Here is a 14991-nt window from a genome sequence, read left to right as displayed (position 1 = left end):
ACCGGGGATACCCGAACGACGGCAAAACGTCAAACGATGAAGAAGTATCGCTGGCTGATGCGCTGTGGATAAAATTAACGACCGAATGTCAAACCACCACCACCACCACCACCACCAGCAGCATGGACCATGGCTTATGGACCATAGCCGATAGAAAAAGGGGTGGGAGAAGTTTGAAGAAATCAATCTTCCTTAGCGTACTTCCGGTGAAGATATTTTGCGCACCCTAGGAGGCGCGCCTGTTTACGCCGCTGACAAATGGTGTTAAAATCGTGAGGATAGATAGATTGATCACAAAACCAAGTGAGTACATAATTTATTTTGGGCCGTCAAATTTGAAGCACTACTGCCGACGAGGGAGCACGTGAAGACGAGAAAGTCCGTGAGACTTGTTACTTGTGAAGTGAAGAGTTGTAATTAAATCGTTGCGGCAGTGTTCGGGAGCCAGAGCTGTTCGCGCCAGTTTTATCGATTTGCAGTAGTATGGTGAGCGGTAGATAAAAATGTTTTAAAGAACTTCGAGAGATGAAAGGGAAGCTTTTATGGTGCTTAATTTCGGATCGATGGTGACATTTATGTTGTTGTTGAACTGCTTTTTAGCTGTCGATTTAATGCGTTCATTAGTTGTCAAGCTCAGCATAATTCCAATTTTCCCGTTTTGACTTTTGATGAGCAAAATGATCCCAACCCGTTTAAGGTTAAGGCAATGTAAGTTGATTTTTAGAAGTCAATATAGTTACATGGTGAAATGCAAGTGAGTTAAAAACTTACTTGCTTGCTCATCAGGAAAGATTCGGCAAGCGTCAGTTAAAAGGTCAATTTAAGGCTGCATATTTCCAAGAAATAAAGAAGTAACGCAGCGGAGTTCTATCAACATTCTAGCTGTGCTAGCAAAACGTTCACTTAGGCTTTTATTCAGTTTTTGGGGCCGTCCGTTAAACGAAACTTTTACGGTGGTCGATGTCATACGGTTGAATTCAGTATCGACTACAAAGTCAATGAAGTGACTATAGTTGATTAATAATAAGGTAAGAAGATTGGGATTTTCTTAAAGGGACAAACAGGGAAAGAGAATAGAAGTAACTGCAAAAAGGTGGATCAGTAATAGAGATTTTTATGTTGTACAATCCTTACATTATCACGGAAATGATTTTCCACGTTTGTCTGAGTGAATAAAAACACATCTTTTGTCAAGCGGATTGCATGCCATTGGGCGTTCTGTTCAACAGGTTGCATGCATTCAGCCAAATTAGTTACCATGACCGAAGAAAAGATTCAATTATCATTACAAACAGCAGAATGTCACGCAATTTGTTTGCTCGTATTATTGTGTTTTAATGAAAGTATTCAAAATGAAACATTTTAAAAAAGACATCCAGAACATCGTGTGCGTGCTACATGCTTTAGACCTATTTTTTATACTCAAACTACCATTCATTTTACATCTGTTGCTCGAAGTTTTAACCCTCCATTTTCATAAATTGCCCCAAACACGAACCAGTGTTACGACACGGAACACAGATTCATGTCATCTTATCACACTGAATGACGATTTGATCACCGCTTGTACTTGTCGTCGTACTCGGAAATAAATAACACGCCCGTAGGATAGTAAAATACAACCCTAGTGGCGTGGTGCTTGTACATGGATTCAAAAACTAGGCCAGAACATTATCAACCCTTGTACGGTGTATTTACTCACGCCTCTCGAAGGAGCACAGGAGACCAGGCAAACCCGATTACGATCTTTTGCTGTCAATCGCGTCGTACAGGACAAGATTGTAGGTACAGCATGTAATATAATATCTTTGACAGTGCCGAAGATAGGAAAGGACAGAAACGAGGGCCGGATGTATAAAAACACGTCCTCCACTTCCGTGCGGCGCATCAGGGAGGAAGTTCGCGGTTGGACAGAAATCGAACAAGGACTTGTTTTATGGGCTATTTCGCACGTGTCGGGTTTCATTCTGCCCGTTCGGGGCTATCCGTTTGCTTCCGTTCGTTGGGCTTTGGTACGACTGGGCAGGGTTTTTCGCCTTCGCCGTCAGAAACAATGTTGGAGCGCCGTGTCTTCCTTGCACGGGAACGGATGATGTACGATCGTAAAAACAAGCTTCCGAACAATGTCCATAAAATTTACCATCGTCCAAAAAACCGAGCCCGTTGATTGTTGGGCTTGCTATAACTCTATTAAGAACAACAACAACCAACAGCTCTATGTCTGTGAAGCTTGACAAGGAAAACGTTTTGAGACGCGACACTGCTTGTATAGGGCCGCTGCGTCGCGTGAGCAGTTACGATCGCTACGAAAAACGATTTTAAAAATGAGCCCACCATGAATGAAAACGCAACATTTGACTTACACTCCAACGCCACTGGATAAAGACGATGCGAAATCAAAAATCGATAAATTTTATTTCTTCATCGTTTGTGCGTCTACGGACGGATGACGACGGTGTGCTATCCGACCGCAATACTTACGATGTCGATTTTTATCGTTGTTTGATTTTTCGTCGATTTTGGTGAATGATTTTTGTTGCTTGTGCTTTTTTTATTTGCTCCATTGTACCCCGGATTGCAATGAAACGATTTGATTGAGTAGAGTCCTTATTGGCGTGATTATTTGTATCTCTCGTTTTTCCTTCCATCCGTCGATCGGATGTCGTCCAAACGTCATTGCTCAACGTTGAGCGTATGATTTCATTTCAATTTACTCGATTATATTGTTGTTGCGTCGGTTTAATTTGGGTTGATGGAAGGGACAAAAGGGTTTGTCAGCGGTTGTATCCATCAACAAAGGACAATGAATTAGGGATTTGCCAGTAAAAAAAAGGAACAAGAGAGTTCTAAAATATATATTTGTTTGAACACAAAGAAAAACCTTTGTGAATCGTGCGTCCTTTACAGTGTAACTGACCCCATTGGGTGATTCGAGTTTGGGGTGTGTTTCAAACCGAAAGCACACAGCCAGCCACACTATGTGCTCGAAAACATCCCGAGGAGCAATGTTATCTTGTTCAGCACACACTCCGTTTTTTTTTTTATTTGGCATGGGTTAACAACAAGAACCGGACAAGGTCAACAAAGAATGTGGGGCTCGTTTGTCACAAAACTCTGTCTCATTCGCTTGAATAACAAAAAACGGCGAAACTGTGTGTTGAAGTAAATCCCAAAAGTGGTGAGCACCACTGTGGCGTAGTTTTGGGGCTGCAGTTTCAACGATGAGAACGAATTTAAGGGGGGCATCATTAATTTTTTATCCGCTCTGCCGTGTCTGAGTGGACACTATTAGATAAGTGGATATTTTGGGCTAGTCTACTGGACGTCGGTTGGTCAGGTCAGCTGGAAGTTTAAGCATGAAATTGTGATCATGATTGTGGCTATGACATTAGACGAATGCATTTGAATTAAACGATGGTATAATTTTTCGATGAGTCAGTTTATCACGTTAACAAAAGTGTCCCAGGATTTAGTGCCACTGGAGTTTATAGTTCCTGAAGAATTTTTTTTATATCCAATTTTATTACAAAGATCAGTTGAATTTTAAATTTCTTAAAAGTAATTAACAGTACTAGCTATAAAATACTATTTCAACCTTTATGGTACGTGATATAACAGCCTGGTGGATATTAAGTGTAATATATAAAATTTCCGGTAGATACGAGGTCCAATTTTGAGGTATCCAATAATACCTCAAATAATATCCATAAATAATTGTTAGATTTGTGTTTTATCGATTGGCCGTTGAATTTATTTGCCAACCAGTCGAGGTTTCCATAGATATTATTTAAGGGAAAAAATCTGCTCGAAAATTACTCACATATTTGACTGGTTTTGGTATAAATTTTCAATTTTCTATGTGAATTCTCCATAGGCCCTACAGGTCCTACACAGATTAAGCAAACAAGCTTCAAGCAAAGCTTTCATATTCGCTGTTTGATTATTTCACAGTAAAAAACTGATTGAATTATCCGCAAAACCAACGTAAAAAGATCACAACTTCACCTCGGGACCTTATTTAATCACTTGAAAACCCGTGAGACCTCAGGCACTTTCACCGATGCAGATGGGATTAGGATGAAACTTGGCCTCGGTAGCCGGGATTCCACTTAGATAACGAAACGCGATCTCTCTTCGGGGTTTTCTCTGCATGAAGGACACACTCACACACACACACACATCCGATCATTGCGACAGTCTGGCCCCCGTCCGTCAGTCAGTCAGTCACTCAATCGCGTCAATCCAAGTCAGCTTCGGTCTGGCTGGTCTGGTGCTGGGTACTGTAAACAGTTTTCACTGTACGGTAAACAATTCGATCAATATTGGCACGCTCGCCTAGTCAAATATTGACTGTAGTTCGGGTATCGCGTTTACTGGCGTGTTAGCCGGCGCAATCGATGTTTATCCATTTACGGTAAATTGTGACGAAATAAAACAAAAATCAGAAAGCGCAAAAAATAAATTTGTCTCACCAGTCTGGTTTGCCGACTTCCAGCAGAGAAGGAAAGAGTGGGGGTTTGGAACCAATCGGGAAAGGAGCGAAAGATAAGAGTTTTTACTTTTCCTGAAAAGCATCCCGAGAATTTGCTCGGTTGACTGAATTTGGCAGGATGGCGGTTTTTAAGCTCATAACATTAAGAGGCTTTACGGGACGGTTGGATCGAGTTTTCATGTTGTTTTTACTTTGCCTTTATTCGAAGCATTCGATCAGCTGAAGTGATTTTTGAGCTGACGTACAGCATCAGGTTCCGATATTTATTGGACCAAACGGTGAAAATAAAAATACACACAAAGAGACGAACCAAATGGGAAAGCTTTAATGGAAAATGGGACGCCAAGTAAAAAGAAATAAATTTTTATGATTGAGAAGCACTCCATCTCCATCGTTCGTGCGACATCGAACGCACTTCACTGTGATGGATGGCATTGATTTTGTGTTTTGTTTTTGATTTTTATTTTCTCTCTCTAAAACCTGCTTAAAATGTCAAACCATGGTACAGTTTTCTAATGCATTCTTATGCTGCTTAGTGCTGGATAAACTTTAAATCGGATTGGAAAGCAGAAGGAACCGGAGAACCGTTCAATCTTCTACCTTTTCGGTAAAGCGTTTGTGTTTGTAATATACTTTCGCTTTATCGTTCGAGCTGGCCAAACGCTCTCTGTGAATGTGGGCGACGATCGATGGTATTTCCGGAACTGTAGAAGCTTACCGGGTTGGGTAACGTATCAATTTTTCAGAACGCTTTCCACGTTAAAAACTATTTGGAGTTTTTTTTTACTTTCTACACCATTAAAAGATTAACGTTCTTTCTTCAAAGCAACTTTATACCAATAGTAATTTCACCACTAAACTAAAAATACAGTTTATTAAACCCGAACACATTAGTTCACATACGAGATATTCATCGTTATCGCAAACAAAGGCACTAGCTCGCATACAGAAGCATAAATGTTTGTTTCCAGCATACATCATACTCCTGTCGGTGTGTGGCAAAAACACAAAAACACACAAAACAAAAGCATTCACATTGCTCAGCTGTTGTGCTGTTATGACGCAAAACAGAGAGAAACCCGTAGCATAGCACACTGCAAAGCGTATTGTGGCGCTTGTTTCTCGTATAACAGGAAGAATGGTGCAAAAAAAAAGAGGTAACTACTTGACCGCTTCAACAATGGCTTCATGGTTAAGCCGGCAAGCGTGCAGAAGATTAAAGTACCGAGCGAATGCACGTACCACGGCAAGAAGGTACAATCGAATGAGATACGCACTAATACACACGGTTAACGAACTGGAACTGAATTCTTGTGGATGTCAGTAAAGTGTTCCGGAAAATATGCGGGAAATGTATTTGTTAGCGTTAATTAATTAATTAATTGACCACGGTTTGATTGTAACGGATGCTATAATTATTCCAATGGTGAAAATGAGGTTGTTAATAAATAAATTAGTTTTTAGCAGTTAAATTTTTGTTGGCTCCCGTCTTTAGTCCCTGTCGTTTGCCAATCCAATATTTCGGCCTGCTTAAATACATCTCAACTTGGCCTACAATGCCTCCACTGTATAGCCTAAAAAGACTTTACGAGATGGATACGAGGGCCGGCTCAGTGGTGTAGGCGACATCGGTGCCGATCTTCAAACTGCAGGACCGGCGTTCAAATTTCATCCCGACCGTCCCCGTAGCGAGGAATGTATGTAATATCTTTTTAATGACCTCTAAGGTCACGCCGACCATCATATGGCTTACTAGACTTGCCGATACCATGTAGTTGGATAGACAGTCCTCACTACGAGGGGACGGCCCGGAAGGGATTCGATCCCCGGTCCTGCCGTTTGAAGACCGGAGCTGCTGACGCCTATACCACCGGGCCCTCCCTCGAATAATATAATTGAATAATATAATGTTACCATTTAGTAATAGTTTGTAGTATTTCTTATTTTCATTATAGAAAATTTTCAAAGCCTGAGTGTGGTAATTGCAAAACGTTTTTCGTGGAACATCGTAATACAAAGTATACAAGCTTCAAATATATCATTTATCCATTTGTGAACTGCTTGCAGCAAAGCCTTATCGCTTCCTACTCCGCTCACAATTCAGATTCCTTCTTGTAGCCCCGGCAGCATGGTTCTAGCTAAACAGAAAACAATTTCATAAGCATAAGCACGCTCGTTCCACATTTTGTATATTATTAAGGTGAAATTGTTCTGACGGAATGCCACAAGCATCATTCAACCGTGCAAAAGCGAGAACCATTTCCTGGCTGAACAGATGCTGTCATACGATGGTGCTTTGCCTCCTCCAAAACTTGGGGGGGGGGGGGGGGGGGGAAATAAAACCCAAACTCAAACACAATACAAAACCACATAATCCATGTTCACATGAAGAAAAAAAGTGGAACGAAGAATGAAACACACAAAATCAACCATAAGCTTATGACGACTCTTCCCGGGGTTGCTCTGCCCAGGGATGAAAGAAGAGGCAGTGGGTGAACCACTGTTGCAGGGCATTATTTTTGCTACCGACCGAAAACCGTTCGCATCTTCAGCCTCGGCCACGCGGATGCCTGTTTGTAGTTTCGCTCAACCAACAAAAACATGACGTGTTCGGACGGTTAGCCTCGAGCAAGTATCCGATGATGCTGCGAGTAGTGGTAGTAGGGTTGATGTTTCCTTGCCGAAAGAAAAGCACAAGATGGAGCACGGTCGGTTTGAATAGCCTAACATAATATTTCGCATTCGGCAAACGATTCGCTCCGGTTGTTGTGTGCTTGTGTGGAACCGAATACGGTGCACGGTGACATTCATTTCACTGGTGAACGCACCTTGGTACCGGAAACCACCGCCATGTGAATCAGGCGGATTAGCACGTGCATTGAATTGTCACTTCCGTTTGTCAGCGTATGGCCTTCCGGCTGTGTTGCTGGATGGGACAAGCTATTTCTCTCCGTCTCTTGCTCTGCTAACGACGGCGCTAGACCACTGGGGAGAAAAATCAATATCAGTTGTGACCACCAAAGCGTCAGACGTTTCCGCTATAATCCGCCGGAAAATAACAGCCGGCGGCCGGTTTTTGTGTGATTTTATAGTGTGTTTTCGCGACAGTTTTCAAGAGTCCATAGGCAAAATGGTGTTAGTGATACCCAACAACCTAACCTAGAATTGTGCGGCTGGAGAGCTTTCCCAAATCATTATGAAGAAGAATCGAACAGTGAGATCAATTTATTTACGTCGGTAGGATAAAATGCTTCAAATCAAATCAATTGACACCACAATTGAATGCTCAGGTTTCTGAGGACTCTTTGTCTGATGCTTTGCCTAGTGCAAAACCCCCAAAACGAATTGGGACAATATTGTCTCAACTGATGACAACGCCGATCCAATGTGTGCATGTGCAATCCATCGTCTGTCACCGCAAGGGGTTCTTGTTTCTTGTTGGTTGTTTGCTGTCGATTAGCGGGAAATGAATAGTGACACTGTTTCGTGTGTGTTTACCTCCCTCCCCTGGAAGTCTGCACGAGCAGAACCTGCTCGTTTCGAGGTTTGATTCTTGTGGTTTTGTTATGGTTTTCATTAGCGTGTCATCCTTGCGGTCTGCGGTCACGAACTACCCTCGATGGCTCGGTGTGCTCCGCGTCTATAGGTTTGCAGGAATGGAATTGACGGCAACTTTCCCGGGGATATCGAACGCTGAAAGTTGATGGGGGTTTTGTGACGTGATGCGGTATCCACATCCAGTGCCGGAATCCTGGTAGCTGCCAGAAGTGCAGAAGTTCTTAATTCTATTAAACCACTGTGAACCATTATCGTGTGGTTTTCTAAAGTGCTGCAAATAATGGGACAAAGCTGACGAGCAGAAGAAACCGGATGTGTGTCCTGGAAGGATGGGAACATAACGGTCTAACTTTTGCTGCGACAACAAACTTCAAAACAGGAGCCACCTTGTTGCACTCGGAATGCTGCTGTTTCGCTCAAATCGAACGTATATTACAGTACTACAGTACGCTAGCGCTCGATGCCACCCCGAGAACGGTAAGGACAACACATCCTGTGGCTCCTGGATGTGCAGCGTGCGTACCCTAGAGTCGAGAAGGGGAAAAACTTTTCACCCCTTAAACCCTTTTGCCTCGAACACTTCCGGGCGCATCATCATCGCCGTCGTTAAAAACGAACTCTAGGTAGGATGTTCGTGTAGTGCAAAGCAGTGTGACTTCGCGCATTGCACGTACCCGGGACAGCTTTCCTTTATGTGCAGTTTTGAAGGAACGCGGCGCACATTTTATGGCCCCAGGAATAACGTTCGGTGGGCAAAGTCTCACTCTCTGTCCCTCTCGTTCTACCTCGATTTGACGCGAGTGAATTGTGCCGGATTAATTAGATTGACGTTCGGGGACTCGCCAACTTAATCACGACACTTGGCCCGGACGGTGGTACTGGTTTCGTCGCTATAGCTTAGGATAGACACAGGTAAGTGTGATGCCTTACATCGACATGCAGGATGGCAAACGAAGGTCGAGAAATGAGCGACCGAAACGCTTGTGAAAGGATGTAAACGAGGTGGTTTTGTTGCTTAAGAGCTTTGCCGAGTTTTGTACGAAAGCAGTGGTGTAAGTGTAAAAGATGAAATTTTGAGAACAAAAGGATTTGTAATGACTGACTTGAGGTGGGGTTTTTATGTGCGTTTCGACGCATGAAAAATTTTTGTAAAGATTTTCAATGTATTTTAATGGAAATGTCTCGTAAATAAGCATAACATCGGGTTTGAATATCCCTCATTTACCTCAAATTCGAAGTAATCTCTATGTCTGAGGTGTTTCAACTGGCAAGCTAGTCAAAGAAGTCACATCTTCCTACTGGCAAGACAGATACCTTGTGGCTTGTCATCCAAAAGACCAAAAAACATACCGTTTAAGGTACCTTGTTTGACAATAGCGTACCGTCAAAGAGGCCTCATGGTCCTTTCAATGTCTTCCCGTGTAAGGTGCTTTGTTGTGTACGGGGTCAATTAAGAACAGTTGTGCTTAGCGTGAAGCCTGCCACACTCTTTTTCAAAACTTGATCTTTCATCGCTCCTAGTGGTCCGCAAATAAAAAAAAACAACGATCGATAGACATCACATTCTATGTTCATTTCCATTTTTTTTAAGTGAAATCAATCAGATTAAAATGCATGCTCCCGTAGAAGACATTATACTAACTTTTGCCCAAAAACTGCATACATTCAGGGTTTTCACTATAAAGCTCTATGCTATGCCAACTATTGAAGGTGAATTTAATTTGCGTTCTGTATCAATGTTACGCCTTTCCCAGGAGATGTCATTCGATGCCAGTCTTGCTTAGTTTGTGCATGGACACACACAATGCATAACTCAATTACGGGACCGAACCTAACTTCTTTAAGCACACCCAACAGGGGGTGTTAGATTGCATGTCTTGCAGCAAGCACACTGAGGGCAGTTTAGGAGTTGATAGGTTACAAACAAATGGCTCGAGTTGAATGCTTTAAATTAATTTTAGGATGTCGTTCAGACAACGTTCCTAAGATTGTGCGTCTTTAAGTGTGTTAAACTTTAATTGAATGAGTAAATGAGCTAAACAGTGTGAAAGTTATTGAATTAAAATAGATTCTAAAGAGCAGTGAAAGGGTTCAGTATACAGCTTATATCGTACATACACACAAAACACGATAATTTAATCAATCCGTGATCGATTGGTGTTCAGTGAGTTGCTAAATTTGCATCCATTTAGCCGTGCGCAATTTGTTTTCAATCCCTGAGTCTAGCTAATCGTGCAGCCTGCTCGTGTTGGAGCGAATTATTCTCTACTCGTGCGTATGCGGCACGCGTGAACCAGTAATAAGTGTACCGATCATGCTTCACACCACATCGCAATAGCTGCCCGCGGTGGATACGTGCTTTTTTTTCCCTAGAAGGTAAGTACATCAATAAATTCACCCGTGCTGCCCTTGCCACTTGCAATGTAAAATAAATAAATCGTTCAGTTCATTAAGACTTTCCAACCGGAAAATCACTTCACGGTCACGAACTAGAAGCGGGCCCACGAGCGCTTTCAATGTGATGCTGATTATTTATTCTGTTTGCACCGTGTACAATTGACATGGTACCAAAATTGACGGTTTTGTTGCGAAAAAAAAAAGCGAGAGTTATAATTTATTTCCTCCAATGAAAGAAACAAGCGAATGAAAGGCATGCCTTTTACGATACGCGAATTTCATAACATTATTTTGCACCTTGCTGTGCTGAGCTCTCACATCAAACTGGTAAGTTCTTCTCTGCTAGTCAACTCTCTTTTCGTAACGGCAATGAAAAACAGTGATGAAAATCGACATTGATCGGATGGTGGAACGTTGGCGCACCGAGCACCGAGTTCTGGCGTTGCAATAAAACATAATTTCATTACCACGTTAGGATGGTATTTTGTTGGTTGGTTGGTTGATGGCGGTGAGCGTGGTCGTTGTGGTGTTTGTAAAGATAAATTTCCGTTTCTACTTTTTGCTGCGCAACGTGAATCGGCACGGGATGAAACGCAACAAACTCACCGCTTGTGGTACACATTTGTGGGTTTCTAGCAGCTTTTTTGTTTTGTAAAAGGTCACAAACAAAATGCCGCTCCAACGGCGAACGGTACCGTGTTGGGGAATGGTGTTCCGTTGCCGTCTATGAGCAGACGCGCTGTGAGTGTGTGTGCGTACGGGTTTTTTTATAATGCTTCAATCACAACCAACGATTACTCACACGAGTCAAAAAGAACATTACTAACAGAATTATCCATCCCTTTGGAGCTATTTTCCAACCATTTCTCGGCATTTCTCGTTTATCGCATTCTGGAGGGTGTTAGGTGGGTCATAAAATGCAGCTTTTACCGCCAACGTTCATCCTTCCCAAGACTTAGAGGTGAAAAAATGATCGATATTCGTCAATCTACTGCGTTAGTGGCCAATCAATCGGCGTCCCCAAGCGAGAAGGCAAAACAAAAAGGTGAACCGTTTATGTGCCACCGGTGGTGCTGTGGTGGAATTGATTTTGTATTTTTTATACACGCGTTGGTTTTTTTTTATTATTTACTTCGTGGCATTCATTACATCCCGCGGGATATTTTCCTTGTGTCGTGGAATGTTTGTTGAGTTGAGGGGTGTTTGCACTGTATATGGGCGCGTTCAAGGGTGGAAAAGCCACAGATCCATTGGCCAGTATGAAGTGTTTGATAAAGTGGCTTTTTATTGATAGCTGTAAATGCGTACGTTGGGTGCTTAGTTGAATAGAGTGTGGAACCAAATGCATCTACAAGAGTGATAAAAATAATAAATGAGTGTGTTTAATTAGTTTTTGAAGCTGTTTTGTTTTGCCTCTTTATTCAATTGGATGATTGGAAAAATATTTATTTATATTTGAGAAGTATGGCTCTCCAAAATTTGTAAAAATAGATGATTCAAATACATTTTAAAGCTTTGCCATAATTTTTAATAACTTAAGAAATCTGAAATCGATGGAAGCGCCTGGTCGTCGAACTAGTTTTAAGTTTGATGTTAATAAATTATTAGACTCAAGCATTTTAGGCCTTTTCATTACGGCCCCAAAACCATTATCTTGACAGTTTGATAGCTAACGGCATTTTTATTCAATTTGTAGATTAGAAAGTTTACTCTAAAATATCATATTCTATTTAAAAAATTGTGACAACCATACGGCAAAGCGGTCAATGAAGTTATAAAAAGACAGAATACACCTGCTGGAATATATTAACAAAGGTGAATGAAGGTGAATGAAGATGTTCATGAAAAACAAAAAAAAAATTCCACCAGCGTTTTTTTTTTTTTTTATTTTCTCCTGAACCAACTGCAATCACATGGAGACGCCTGGTCGTCTACTGTTTTCCACGCATATAAACTCCCACGGGAATGACACTGTTCCATAGTGCTCAATCGACCATCGTCACTAAATAAAATAGTAAGAATAAGTTCACTCGCGCTAAGTAAGTCTACACGAAACAAATGCTCACTGTCCTTATATCACAATCCCTCGGCATCATTACGGCTATTTGAAAGTCCATTCTCTTGTCCTCAAAAAAAAAACACATCCGCTTCTAGTCACCGACCAAGAATTGTCCAATTGCTTGAACAGCGTCGCAGCGATTTTACCCTCGTAGTAAGCAACACATCCTTGACAGCCAGAGGTACCAGTTGTGTTCGGGTCTGACTTTAGCCACGACGTGAGCTAGAAAAGTGGTAAACCTCATAAAAGGTTTTCGCTGTTGTCTGGTAAAAGTGGTCGTATTCGTACAGTTACACGTTTCCTTTTTTTCCCTTCCCAATTCTAAGTTCACCGAGGCTAGAATGCAAAAGAGAAGCTGGGTTTTGTGTATGCATCAGCAAGCGCAGGAGAAATCTGTGGCACATTCGTTCGTTCGGCAAAGAGAGCGAACGGTTTCTTGGTCACAGAGATACGTTCCGATTCCGAAAACCCGTATCCAGCAGAGCGGGCAACGGTCTTGTGCTGCCACATGTACGTTTCCTGGCTTGCCACTCGAGTGTAGGAAATCTTTTGTGTAAATTGCATTTGACAATTTTATTGTTTGTTATCTATTTCCGGTACCGTTACGACAGCGCTGGTAGCGATCGGTTTGTGGTGCTGGGATGATGTTTTCTTTCCGTTTTCTTTCGTTGTTGTTTGTCTGCCTGTTTGCGATGCGCCGATGCCCAACAGGGATTTTGTTGGAAGCGGTCGACGCCTTCGCTTGGTGCCGCTGTGTGTCGTTTATGATTTGTTGTATCTGTGTTTTGCGTCCGGGGAAAGGAAAGTATGCTGAACAGTACTATCAGCGTGTTTTTTGTGCAAATGTTTAGGACGGACATATTTGGTCCGGATGGGTTGTAAATGTTAGTTCAATATTTGTACAACCCCAGTCAGGGAACCGGAAAAATGGGGTGTAGTTGACACATTTATTTATTTTTTCATTTTTAACTATAACTTCCCTATTTCTGCAGCAACATTTAAGGACCAATTTGAGTGTGTATCAGCTTAAGTGGGTAAAATATTTATTTCGTTATAAAAAAGCTCAATATTTTGTTCGCAAAATGAAATCCGAATAAGAAAACTGGTCATGAATATAAATACAAACATTACAATCCGTACCGTTGTCGACACCTACTTGCATAATATTAATCATGTCTACATACAGTTTGTGTGTGAGTGCCTAGGAACGTTCTCCAAGACAGTCGAGTGACCATAATTCGTTCCTAATGACTCGCTCATCACATGCTCATTCATGGTTTGTTAGGATCCAGACAACAGAACAACATTGCAGTCACGTCCAGGGTTTGATTTTCGGGCCGGATATCGGACCACTCGGAAGTTTCTTGCAGCCATATTTTCCAGAGCAAGACCAGAAAAATCGAATTACCACAAGAAAGTCGTGATAGTGTTAGTAGTACCCACACTCGTATGCTTGATTGTAATTAGCGTTGTCTTGTGATGTGTGTTTGATGGTCCCATGCATACGAACGCGCTCTTATTGATAAGATTACATTTTATTGCCACTTGCCCGAATGCTGAAATCGCGTACGATACAAAACGATGCGAATAAATAGCTCATAAAGCTGTATAAACGACCACACAGGCACGCAGGCACGCATCCCTACGCATACTGAAACTTTTTTGTCCGACAGCGGAGAAAGTAGAAAAGCAGGGCCAAATCTCGTCTCGCAGCTCGGTAATCTGATATTCGACAGGCAAAGGGAAATGGTCCAGCTTCGTGATGCCTCATGAAATTTCATGTCGTGTTTATGAGCTGCACCTTTGCACGTCAGCCTAGAGTCTGGCGTTACGGTTGCTTATTCTAGACTTAATGTAATCTTTTCGAACTCCTTTTCAGACTAAAGACATAAAACCACAAACTGGCAGACGAAAGCTTTGGTTTGTTAGTTCATTAACGATATTTATTGGTATTAAATTGAATAATTTTGGTGCCACTTTGGTAGAAATTTATACATAATACACAAAAGATTTAAGCACAGTAAAATCAGGCTAGTAATCGTAGATTAAGGTTCTTTGAAATATTCATGTAATACAGGAACACAGGTTGAAGACTACGTTTGCTACAATTCCAAAAGAGGCCTCTCTTAACTCCAGAATGCTGTGTGCTCGATTCTAAATTGTTACTCAAACGAACACTTTCCAACTAATTTTTCCGAAGCCTAAACAATTCCTACCTCCTTAGAGTCCTTGCAATGGGTTTATTCCTCCGGGAGCATACCTGGAAAAGAGAACGAAAATAAAAATAAAAAACATATATCAGTATGGCGCACGTTTCAGCTAAAGAGTTCTGCTATGTTCTTGCTGCTGCATGTTGATTAGATTGCTTATAAGGTAATCTATCCCGCAATGCCCTTTCGACAAGTATCCTCGACACTCTCCTTCTCTTATTCTCTTTCCTCTACCGGTAGAGGAAAAAAAGAAACAAAGAAGGGCTAAGTAAACC

At 41.8% G+C, this 14991-nt stretch overlaps 3 protein-coding genes across 3 annotated transcripts in view; 1 reads left to right on the top strand and 2 right to left on the bottom strand.

The window, feature by feature from the left end:
* LOC126565509 (thyrostimulin beta-5 subunit) overlaps positions 1 to 14132 on the bottom strand; it is a 54964-nt gene extending 40832 nt beyond the window's left edge. The window contains exon 1 of the mRNA XM_050222693.1: positions 14127 to 14132. The gene's annotated coding sequence lies outside the window, so the exon portion shown is untranslated. The remainder of the gene's footprint in view (positions 1 to 14126) is intronic.
* The window catches only part of LOC126564054 (uncharacterized), a 40627-nt gene extending 25852 nt beyond the window's left edge, over positions 1 to 14775 (bottom strand). The window contains exon 1 of the mRNA XM_050220964.1: positions 14723 to 14775. The gene's annotated coding sequence lies outside the window, so the exon portion shown is untranslated. The remainder of the gene's footprint in view (positions 1 to 14722) is intronic.
* Positions 1 to 14991, top strand: part of LOC126564457 (elongator complex protein 3) — a 244733-nt gene that overhangs the window by 37568 nt on the left and 192174 nt on the right. The gene's annotated exons all lie outside the window — the stretch shown is intronic.

Source organism: Anopheles maculipalpis, chromosome 3RL (genome assembly GCF_943734695.1).
Source record: "Anopheles maculipalpis chromosome 3RL, idAnoMacuDA_375_x, whole genome shotgun sequence".
NCBI lineage: Eukaryota > Metazoa > Arthropoda > Insecta > Diptera > Culicidae > Anopheles > Anopheles maculipalpis.
The sequence above is the reverse complement of the archived record's forward strand: the minus strand, read 5'-3'. Positions and strand labels throughout refer to the sequence as shown.